Source organism: Netta rufina (genome assembly GCF_964035555.1).
Source record: "Netta rufina genome assembly, chromosome: 3".
In the NCBI taxonomy this organism is placed as follows: Eukaryota; Metazoa; Chordata; class Aves; order Anseriformes; family Anatidae; genus Netta; species Netta rufina.
In genome coordinates this window covers 120,974,294-120,986,532 of record NC_140125.1, presented here as the reverse complement: position 1 = coordinate 120,986,532, position 12,239 = coordinate 120,974,294, and positions in this window count along the sequence as shown.

Genomic DNA, 12,239 nt, shown 5'->3' with positions numbered 1-12,239 from the left:
TCTCTGCAGCCGTGAACGATGCAGTCATGCCCTGATTATATCCATCCGTTCTCTTTCCATCACTTTCTAATCCAAAATTGATCTTCCCCGTGTAGCTCCTCATAGGCACTTATGTAAAAAAGAGATCCCACTCTTCATTTTCAGCAGCTTTCACATCCTACCACACTTATCATCTAACACGCAAATATATCCCCAAATGCACTCAACCAGTACGATCAGCCTCCACTGATCAGCCTCCACTGTCCATTTGATTGATTTTTCACATAAACTTATTTCTAGGACTTAAAATGTTACCTTTGTCACCCATACTTATCTGTTGTCTCTTCTTCTGTGCTTGGATAATCTTTGCTCCCCAAGCATGTGCTGTATCTCCGAGGTCACAGGGCAATTTTGCTCTTTTGCTAAGAGATCTGAATTCTGCCATACAGGTAGAAAGTTCTTGGTATTTGACACTGGCTGTTAGGAAGGCAGCCCTTAGTTATGTTTCTCAGTGGCCATATCCAGGGCATTCATCTCCCTGCAGTCAGCCAGCTGCACTCCCAGCTCCAGCCCAAGTCCGTGCCATTCTCATGTCCTTCCTTCGTCCCAGCCAATTTCTGGGATGGAACAAATGGATGGAACACCAGGATTGATCTGAGGAGGCATCAAAATTCCTTTCAGAAGACTCTTTCTGCTCATGTCACCAAAGCACGATTCCTACAGCTGTTGTCTACCACATTCCCACACTATTCTAAGTCTAAAATCAAAGATAGGTTTGTATACTGCTCTCCGTACCATCCCCCCTGCACTGGCACCCAGCGATGCATATGAAATGAAGCAAAGCTGGGCCGGGATGTGTTTCTTCAGCCTTACATCTGGCTTGCTTTTGGCAAACTCAGTTTTGGCACCTCTGGGTGGAGAAGCCCCTGTACAAGTCAGTAGCCACGGTCTGGTTTGCACTCTGGAGCCTGAAAGCTCATCTTCCAGAGGAAAAACAAACATAAACAGGCGTGAGTCACCACAGCATGTATTTTGTTCTTATTATTACTGTAGCATGGTTTCCTCGTCCAGATGACCATGGAAAGCACACAGAGCCAAGGTGCATAAAGCTAATTTTAGAACTGCAGCCAGTAGATAAACTTTTAAAAATAAAAATTAAAATTAAAAATAAAAATAAATTAAAATCTCCTGGTTATCAGCAGCCACAGTGAGAGCTGCTGCCCAGGGAGCGGCGGTGCCACTGTCGCAGCAGAGCCACTGCTTTGTGGCTGGCACCAAGCCCTGACGGCAGCAAAACTCATCTCCAGCCTCTGCAAATGTTTCCACTGAACTACCTGCGCCTTGCCTGCAAAACCTGGCGAAACCCTTGTCCTAGTGATAGGACCAGGAGTAATGACTTTAAACTAAAAGAGATTAGAGTTAGATGAAAGGAAGAAATTCTTTACTCAGAGGGTGGTGAGGCACTGGCACAGGTTGCCCAGAGATGCTGTGGATGCCCCATCCCTGGAAATATTCAAGGTCAGGCTGGCTGGGGCTTTGGGCAACCTGATCAAGTGGGAGGTGTCCCTGCCCATCGCAGGGGGGTTGGAATTAGATGATCTCTGAGGTCCTTTCCAATCCAAACCATTCTAGAATTCTGTGATTCTATGAAAATCATGTGCTCCATGTGCTTTGTTAACAGGCAAGACTTCTCTCTCGCTTTCCCAAACAGGAGAAATTAAGACAAGGATTTATAGAAAAAACAACTAGCCAGAAGAAATGATGCATTGATCCATCTTGGGACCTATTAGATAAATTCTGTCCCCCCGAAGTATCTCGGATGGGGCTGCTGCCTCCCAGCTGCAGCTGGAGCTGGACGCTGCCTGTGCTCTGTGCTGACCCAAAACATGCTCAGACACCCCAGATCTGCCAGCCTGACAAATCCTGTTCCAAATAATTTTGTTTCTCTTTGTTTCTACCCGAAGATCAGAATCTCATTTCCCTGACAGCTCACTGTGGCATTAGGCACGCATCTATAGCCTGGCAGGAGGCCTCACCTGATGCTGCACTTCAGAGAACCAGTATAAGTGATCCTGGTGTTTTTTTTTGGTGGTACCTTCAGTTCTACCTGCCTTCTGACAGTGTTCATCAGTAACTGTGCACGATGCTCTCAGCTGAAAGCTCGACTTGTCCTGGATTTGCACTTGTGCCCAGCTAAGTGCAAAATGCCGCCAGCGCAGGGGTTTGCCTATACAGAGACAAAGGTTTTACCAGCAGGGTTATCTGCAAAAACAAACAAACACACAAAAAACAACAGCTACAGATAAAGAACCAAACAAAAAATCAGCAAAAAATGAAACGTGGCTAGTTCATTCTTTGTGGAGTTTTAGGACACACTTTGGGCATTTTTCAACCTTGATTTCAGGGGTTATTTTATATGGAACTTATTTACATGTGCAAAATTAAAATATTGAAGCTCAAATTCTTATCTAGTCATATTCTTCATCGTCATGGGCTTTAAAGGTACAGCGGCATGTTGTAAGACTTGAAATCGGGTTGTGGGACTAGCAAGTTAACATTAATTTTGTAAAGTCTCTTTTTCTCAGCTGTTAGTAAAACTGGACAGTAGAAATAAAGATTTATTTATTTATTTTTTTAATCCATTTTTCCTTCCTTCAGCCTGCTTAGCAGAGAGCATATAGAGCCCCTGATTGGCACATACACTGCCCTGCTCTCCCTGCCACGATTGTGCCTGCTGAGCAATTACAAGGTGGTGATCTCAAAGTTCAGAAGACATTATGTTCTTGAAGATTTTTGCTTATTTTCCTCGGCAGAAAAATAAATAAATAAATAAATAAATAATAATAAAAATAAAAATAAAAATAAAAATAAAAATAAAAATAAAAATAAAAATAAAAATCAGTTTGGCAATAAAGACGCCCTGCAAAGGACAGCCCCATCCTGCAGCCCCGTTCTCCTGGTCAGCAGGAGTTGGACCCAAGCTCAGGGCAGCCTCGTGGGCAGTGTCAGGAGCTCAGGGCAACACTTTTGTCAGCTCCGCACCACATCTCTGCACACAGCAGGCATAGCTGAGAGCCTCTGGGACACCCACCGAGGTCCTTACCAGGGATAAGCAGTTTTTTTTGTGCTGTTCCCAATGTTATTGCCTGTATTTTCCTTCCTGCACAGGCAGAGCCCTACAGCGAGAAGTCCCTGCATGGCAGAGTGCCGAATCCCCCACCCAAGAAGCTTGTCTGACAGTGCAAGGACTCTTCTGTGGTCCTGGTGTGTCAGGAAAAGCAGCAAAGCCCTGGAAGCCAAGCAGGAGCTGCACTGCACTGGGTGCTTCTCCAAGGACCCGTGCTCTCGGCACGTCCGTCCTTCAAAAGCAGCTGCACAAGGCACAGAACTGAGCTGTTGGTGTTTTTTAAAAATCTACATATTCCTCTGTCTTCTTTTAATTGATTATTTATCTCAGTGTGGCAGAACGTGTCACAGCTGAAGCACAAATTACAGCTTATTAGAGACGCTTCCGAGCAAGTAGCTTGGTTGGCCAGCTGCTCTCAGAGGTCATTCTCCTCGGGTCTAATTTTATCTCTCGAAGCTGTACATGAGGAAGTGAGGCACAGTTCATTGTAAGTCCATCCTGGTGCTGCGTGGACCCAGCACTATCCCACGTCGTAAAAATCAGGAACAAGGCTATTGCGATCATTTAGCTTTAAGCTTAAATAATTTGTACGTATTAAACAGGAATTAATATTAAAGCGGAATTGATGAGACAGTTTAAATACTATTTCTAAACTCGGATTCAAAGCAGGCAGTGAGCTGATTGCAGGTAGATCCTTCCAGCCAGGAAAAAGAACATGCAAATGTCAGGCTGCTCAGTGAAAACACCCAGCAGATGGCTTTTTGTCGTGGGGGATGGTTATGTGGCTAGGGCTTTGCAATGGTTATTTTAAGTTCTGAAAGTGATACAAAAACCAGGAACCCAAATCTTTGTGCAAAGCAGTGACTGCAACCTTGAATGAACACCAGAAAGATGACCTGGACACTTCACAAGAGTGGTGTTTTGTCTTCTTGACTCTTGTTATCCATCGGCAGGATGGCTGTGTTGCCAGGAATGCAAATGCCTGAGCTGTGGTTGTACAGAACCAGCTCAGGTCCGCTAGGACTTTCCTGGTTAGGCAAAGCATTACCCAGGGGGATCCGGGCAGGCTTTTTGCAGAATCAGCTCAAAAATCTCCCCACGCTCCTCAACGGTTTTCAGCAAAGCTCATTAAACCTGATGTGACATTATATGGACCACGTTGCTTCAAACCATGTGCTGCTTCTGGACTTGGGTTGACACTTGGTATGTGATTTGTATTTTCTGGAATTTCACAGAATGAATCACCAAGAACTGCAGACTGAAGGTGGTGGGGAGACAAAGTCCTCCGTCCTTCCAGTGGCCCTGGCCCCAGGCATGTCCACAAACCCCTTCAAGAGAGGCTCCTCAGAGCTCTGAGATATGCTGTGGGTATATTACAGCCCATATGCCACCTGCACAAGGGTAGAGCAAAAGACGAGCTGCTGAAGCCTGGACCTTCACCCCACATTTGCTCTGCTCGGTGAATCCCAGCCTGTTGTCTCTGTTGTCTTTTTTCCTGGTAGATTCCCCTCCTTTTCTGTGGGGTGAGACTTTGGGAAAGCTCTGGTGTCCTTGGTGCACGACGCACTCCTGAAGCTTGCAGTACTGCAGAGAATTCAGGACAAAGACACACAAAACCTGCAGTGGTTTTCCACCAGTTCTTCTGCCTCAGCAGCTGCTCAGGCAGCTACTTTCTGTCTCCCCTGAGGAGTGCCTACAGCGGGATCTTAGCACCATACGTTGCCTCATGAGGCTGTCAGCGGCTTTTTTTGGCTTCAGTCCTCATGTTTTCCTGGAGATAGGTGCAGAGAAAAGGAGAACATTCCCTTTGAAGGAAGGACTTGATGTTTAGTACAGACAAGGGAGGGTTTGTTAACTCAGCTTTGAACTCTCCAGCTGCCTTACGATCCCTTGGGATCCTCCCTTTACCTTGAAGATATCTGGCCATGCAGTGATTTTGGTTCGTTGCTGCATCACTCTACTTAGTTAAAAGCCCATGCAATAAGGATTATCTTCCGATAAGTAAATTTGGCATTAAACATCAAAAACCAAAATGTGAGACCCTGTTCAGAGAGTGCTGGTGTCTGGCAGGCTCTAAGTGACAAAGGCTGCTTGGAAGTGCAGAGTCATTGAATTGGCTGTGGCCGTATGACTCCTCATGAGAGGCTTTACCTGAAATCTCCGTGTTTCACTCTGTTTAGTAAAATAGCCTGAATACCACGTTCCTCTCAGCAATCACAGCAGTCTTTGCTGAGCACAAGCCCAGAGCAAGATAAGCACTGAGACGACTTTCAGTGTACTTCTGCTATCCAAAAGGACAGAGAAGGGCGCCCTGGGTGTGAGTTCATTTCCAAGGTAAAGCTCAGAGCGGCGATCCCACCTGTACCACGACTTGCACCAGCACCCTAGAAATCAGGGAGCGACGAGAGCAGCTCTGGCTTTTCGCTCATGCATACGAGATTGCCGTGCACGATAACGGCGAACAATAAGACCGCTTTGTTCTGTTTCCACAGAAAGGATGCGAACTCCATTTCCCTTTCCTTGGGACGTGATGCACGAAGCGCCAGGTGCGAGTTTCTGCAGCCGATGGGTCCGGATCCCAGACCACGAGAGCAATGAGCCTTTCTGTGCAGCTGCACCACGGGGCTGCTCTCCAGCAGCTGCAGTTCTCCTCCCGTGCCCTCGCTGTGCACAGAAAGAGGAAGGGCAGCCTGCAGAGCCCCCAGGCCTCCCAGGTATTGTTTCTCCCTTTTTAGGGGAAGTAGCCGCAGTGCTTTTTCTCTTCTGTCCCGAACGTAGCTGAAGGATAAGGCTGTGAGCAACGTGAGCCATCCTTTTGGGCCCTGTTGGTCTGAAGCCCTTGCTGGCCCTGACACGCCGCTGAGCTTTGTGGCAGAGCTCCAGCCCCGTGCCCAGCTCAGCCCATCACACCCAGCAATGCCTTCCGACAGCTCGCAGCGGGGCAGAAAACATTCGGGTGGACATGCAGCCAAGGGGCTGGGTTTATTTCCCGATGAACAGCCCCCCCAGTGGTCTCCATTCGTTGTATCCCACATAATGTTTTATATTAATTACTGCTAATTAGCTCTTTCTTCCATGCCTACACGTTTGATGTGCCTTCCAAGGTTTCCCCTCTGCAGACATAAAACTCCTGGGTGGTGGCTGAGTCCAGCCTCACCTCCTCGTGGAGCTGTCACCCAAACCTTTGGCTCTCCACCCACCGTCTCCATCTCCCAGTAAGGACAGACGAAGGGGGCAATCCAAAGCTATTTGTTGCTATACTTATCACACTATTACTAATATTATTACTATTATTACTAATGAAATTCAGCCTACGTTTTAAACCAAAATTTTGCCTCAATTTTCCCCAAACTGAGCACTCCTAGGTCTGGTGTTTTCCCCATAAACCTTGCAGGTGTTGTCACCGTTCTGTAGCACGGCCACCCCAAACTCCATCCACATGCTAACCAACCTAATGCCATTCAGGAGGTCTCCAGGAATATTGCTGCTGCTGGCAGAAAGCTCCTGATACTTTGCCACTGAAACCTCCAGGGCTGTCATCGAGCTGTTTTGGGGTGGCTCTGCTTGCATTCAGTGTGAAACCAAATGGAGGAAAGCACCCAGAGCGCTCAGAGGAGAAAGAATTATTTTTTTCCTGCTTCTTTCCTGCTCCTAACATTTCTTTGGAGACTGCTACGAGGGGAAGCACGTCCCAGCTCCAGATGAGTGTGGAATGGCGTAGGAGGCCAGTGGCTGGGGCTGGCCCCCGCCTACGCCGCTCTGCAAGAATCGGCGCTTGGTTGCGGATGTACCCACAAAGCAAACGAGCAAACAGGCGACGCATTTTGAGGCAGAACAGTCATAAATAATTTATATATCCTTCTGCTGGCACAGAAGTTGGGACTGAAGGGATGAGGGAGAAGCATATCCTGCCAGACGGAGCGGAGAGTTGGGGAAATGTCACTGTGGAGGAGGTCACAAAGCACCACGGTCCCCGGGGACAGCTCATGTGGCACATCTGAAGGCCACAGCTCCGTGTCAGGATGGGCACACTGGCTCATGGAGAGGTCCAAGTCACTGCTCCATCTATTTCCAAACCAACCAATGTCAGCAAGAGAGCGATGCATAGAACAGCACGTGCCAAATAATATAATAATAATAATAATTAGTGACACGGCTTCCTTGCTAAAAGCCATTAACGAGTGAGTTAGCAGCCTGAAGAAAAGGAGGTCACTAGAGAAAGGTGTAGGGAAAGATTGGGAAAGCCATCGGGGAGAAAAAGGAAGTTTTTGGGTCTTTGCGCAGCTACCGTAGTGCAGGGAACAGTCCACAGGGTGTCATCAGAGCATCAAGGAACAGGAAAGAAGAAACAAAACCAAACCCTCCCAAACCTCTCCGATATCCAGGTTTTGTGCACAGCTTTTGTCCTGGGAAGGCCACGCTCGGTCTTCACAGCAACTGCAGCCACCTTTGTGCTGAAATGCTTCAACATGAACCAAGCAGTAAAAACCTTTTAGCTCTTGCAGTCCCTTATGAAAAGCAGATCTCGAGGTACTTCCCAACGATGACAACAAGCCTCGGTGCTATTTTAGCAACGGGCAAGCTGGGACGGAGAGCAGCTTGCTCATGGTGACTCAGGACACAGAGCAGCCAGCTCATGGTGACTCAGGGACGGCACCAGAGGAGCTCTGTGCCCTCCGTGCCCTCTGAGTGCTCCTGGGGCCCCCACGAGAGCAGCAGCAGCTCCACCACCTCCTGCCAAAGCAGTTCCCCAGAGCAGGCTGCCCTGGGAGGCGTCCAGACGGGCCTTGGATATCTCCAGAGATGGAGACCCCACAGCCTCCCTGGGCTCCATTTTGTGCCCATTACCCCTGGTCCTGTCCCCACAAACACTGAAAAGAGGTTGGCCAAACCCCTCTGCCTCCCACCCCTCAGGTATTTATACACATTGATGAGATCCCCTCTCAAGGCTCTCTTCTCCAGGCTGAAACTGCCCCGTCACTGTCATCTCACAGACATCTCACCGCCTCCTGCACCGCAGGCATTAGCCACGGCTCTGTGAGCAATTATCCCTGCCCGGGGGCTGATGCTCTTGTGCCTGGTCAGGGGCCTGGGCCGTGGACACTAAAAGCAGCTTGTAAGAGCCTGAGAGCAGCGCCGGAGGCTCCCCAGGGAGGGGCGGTTGTTGCAGGGGAGAATCTGAGAGAATCTGAGGCAGGATTTAATGAGAGCTGACTGCGCAAAGGCACACACATGGCCTACACATGGGTGGCCGCTTGTGGTGGTGAAGGTCACGGACCCACAGCAGCGCAGAAGTGCCTCTAATGCCTGTAAATCCCAGCCCCCCCGGCTGGCTGGGGGCACCCCTGGGTGCTCTGTCCCCTCCTATACCCCAGCAGGGTGCCCAAACCCACGGCCCTGGGCTCAGGGAGCTCTCCCAAGAGCAGCCTCTGCCCGGAGAGGTGCTGGTGGTGGGGCTGCACCCCCAGAGGCCCCATCCAACCTTCACCATTCTGGGGTTTTATTTTGAGTTACACGCAGCCACCGCACTTCTGTGGTATTTGAAATTTTCATCGGTGTATGGCCACGGCAGTCACAGAGACCTGCGGGCGTTTGTCCTCACAGGTGGGCTGCAGATGTTTGGCCCCTTCGAAAAATTTTCCTTTATAGGAAATTCTACTTGTTGTTGGAAATGTAAGTGCCTGAGCATAGAGCCCTGCAAACCCTAGGAATCAATTTTAGGTTTATGACAGGAAAAGGCCTACAAAATGTAATAAGAAAGAAACCAAAATTGTTATATTGAATTTGCCCTAAACTGTATAGACTTGTGAACAAATAAAATTTCTTTTGGACTGTCAGTGGAAGGGATTTAGGTCTTTAAAACGATGTCTCTATAACCTGGTCGTTATTTGTGTAAATGCTGCATGGGGCTGTGTGACCCTGTAGGGCTATAGGGGATGGTTCCAGGGAAGGGAAGAGACCTTGAATCCGAAAGAAGATTTTCTTTGCTGCTAAATCCACTGTGCGTTGTCAAATAAATGGCAGTAGGCATTTGTAAAAATAAAAAATAAAAATAAAATAAAAATAATAATAATAATAATAAAAAACAAGCAGCAAACAAATCCCCAGACAGAATCAGCTAAGCCAGAGAACACAGCAGACACTCCTGGGTGTTTCCTGCATTGCAAATGGTGCGGACTGGAAGCATCAATATTTATGAAGCGCGATAGCTGAGGGCATCCCCGTGCTGCACAAAACCTCGCTGAGCTCTCCACGTCCCGCTGCCATCGCGTGTGTGGAAGGGGTGGGACAGGGAAGGGAAACAAAGGCTCAGGAAGCGTTCGTCTCCGTTAAGCCAAAGCAGCAGCTGCTCCTCTGGCCTGCGCTCTGCTGCAGGGAAAATCAAACTTCCCTGGGACTTTGTTTTAATCAGGCAGTGCAGAATTTGCAAGGGAAGAATGCTCTTGGTGACTGGAGCACTTTTTTCCTGCCTCAAGTCACAGTTGTTTTTTCTTGTCCCGTGGGATACATGGCTGTGCGTTGCCAAACCTGACATTTCAGGGTATTTTTGGCAGTTATGCTTGGTATGGAAAACTCCTTTGACCTTCTCTGCACCTTTTTCACACATGATTTCCGAAACCGTTTGGAGCAAATGAAGCATGGCAATGCCTACAGTTGATCATTTTCCCCTTTTTATTTTCTCCAGGCACTCTGCCCTCCTGGTCTGCTCACGGGCAGCAGTGCAGAGAAAAACGGAGCCCGGTGAGCCCGGACCCTGCCTCTTCCTCATCTTCCTCATCTTCCCTCCCAGGGCTCAGGCTCTGGCACTGCAGGAATTTCAGCCCACAGGATGACAGCAAACAGCTCGGGAAGAGGTGGTCAGGGGCTCCTCTCTGCGTGATTAACCGCTCGTAAACTGCTCTGGGCAGATGTTGCGCTCATCTGTTCTCAGAGATCTCCGGCGGAAGCAATTCTGTATCATACACACATAAATCATCCTAGTGCCTTATTGTCCTCGAGGTCTTACAATGGCTTTCCCAAGTTCTAATCTAAATCTTTATTGTTGTTTTAGGACCAGAAATTCTCGTCCTCCCTCCTTTTGCTGTATAAAACAGGCCAGTCCCCTCCCTTTGCAGCAGTCCTTCAATATCTGAAGATCACTATTACCTCTCCCCACAGCCCTGGATGGAACCCACACTTTTTCTTTCAACCTTTCCTGTTTCCACACCGTTCCCATTGATTTTCTGCAAAATCTCTCCAAAGAGTCCTGTCCGTGCTTGGAAATCGACGCCCAGCATCGCCCACGCAGGAAGCAAAGGCTCTGTGATTTCTGGGAGGGCTGCAGATCACATTTCTGTCTCTGTATCCCCGTGATAGAAAAACCTTTTCTTTTGGTAAAAACCTGCCCCTGCTCCCCCTGAGCGGGGGCTGAGCCGTGCTCACCTCCCGACAGCGTGGTGCTTTGTGCCACCCGGGGCTGGTGCTGGGACCACTGCAGCTCACCCACGAGTCCCTAACCTTGCTGCAATCTTTCTGAACCTTATTTTGATCTTTTCATGGGGTGTTTTCTGCAAACACAGTAAGCATCCTTTCTGTTCTCGCACTCAAATTGCCAGTGAAAACACGGAGTTGTACCAAATCTGCAGAAAACTCAATCGTTTGACAACTGCTGGCAGAGGACATGTTTCTCTTCTCACTTTTCAACGTGCCACATTGGCCAGTCTCAGAAGTTTTACTGAAGTCTCTAAGCAGAAGAAAACTAAGCTGGTTCGGTGTGATTTGCACCAAGCCATGTTGGCTGTTACTTTGCACCTTGTGGATGCCTCCAAGCGGACTTTGTTTACCTCTTCAATAATTTTTCAGGAGTTCAAGTTGGTTGGGAATGTAACTCCCTGAGTTGTCCCATCCCCCATTTAAAAGATATTCTTGATGTTTGTCCTGCCCCTGGTTGGACACCTTCCCTGTTCTTTACAAGGTCTCTAAAATCCTCACTGGCAGCTCAGAGGTTTCCTTACCAGCTCCCCCTCATACCTCAGCCTGACTTTACCCATCCCCAGCTGACTGGGAAGCACCCAGCCTCCGTAAGTTGTCTTTAACCCCCCGTTTCCTTGATTCAGCCCGAGTCCTCAGCCCTTCTTCACTGACATTTCTTTTGAGCCACCTGATCGCAGCTGACCTTTGAAAGAAGAGCGAAGCGATAAATAAATAAATTAATAAAAGTCATCACATGCTTTTTTTTTTTTTTTTTTTTTTTTTTTCCTCTGATGTTGTAATTTGTTCCCTGGTGTACAGCGAGCCATCTTTCTTTCATCTTTCCCTTACTCCTCATGCACCGACGGACTGCCTCCTTGCTCCCCTTTCTTTCCCATCTCAGTGTGTGTCTCGTCCTTGATTTTGCCCCATCCCTGTCCCGGACAGCCCTGGGGAGAGCTCCCAGCAGCAGCTTGTGAGGAAGGGCTCAGACCTGCTCAAGTCATCATCGCAGAGCTGGAAGGAACTGGGCATGTAGAATGAAATCCCTCAAAATCAATGTTCTGACTTACATGCACTTCTCTTTACCCTTAGAGCTTGTGCTTAGCTTTTTACAGAGGGCTCGTAGGTAGCAAAACCGTAGCTTTGCTGCTTAGATCGCAGCACATCTCCCCTCGGAAGGAACCCACACGGCTCACCGAGGCCAGCTCCCAGCTCTTGTCCTGCTGAGGCTTCCTGCAAAACAGCTGTTTTGGTGCAAATGCTGTCTTAAACAGGAAAAATATGTGGAGAAATGAAGGGCAGCAAGTAACAAAGCCCCAGCTCGTGCAGCAGCAGCAGCAGCCCCGACCCCAAACCCCTGCGGGGAGCCCCGGCACCGCGTTGAAGGAGGCGAGGGACGCTCTGCGCGATGATGCTCATTCCTTTATTGGTGTCATTGCCAGTTTTTGAGGAGTGCCGGCGCCTTCTGAGCACGTCCAGCACTGAGTCAAAGCTACATTACAGAATATTGAAGAGGTGTCCATCCAAAGCCAGAGGGGGTGTGAGATCTGTGACCTCTCTCCATACAGTATGTATAATATATATATATTTATAATATGTCCCGTATATTCATTATGTATAGAGTGACAAGGATGGGCCACCGTACAGTAAACTTTTGATTTCTAAATAGGTCACCATAGCA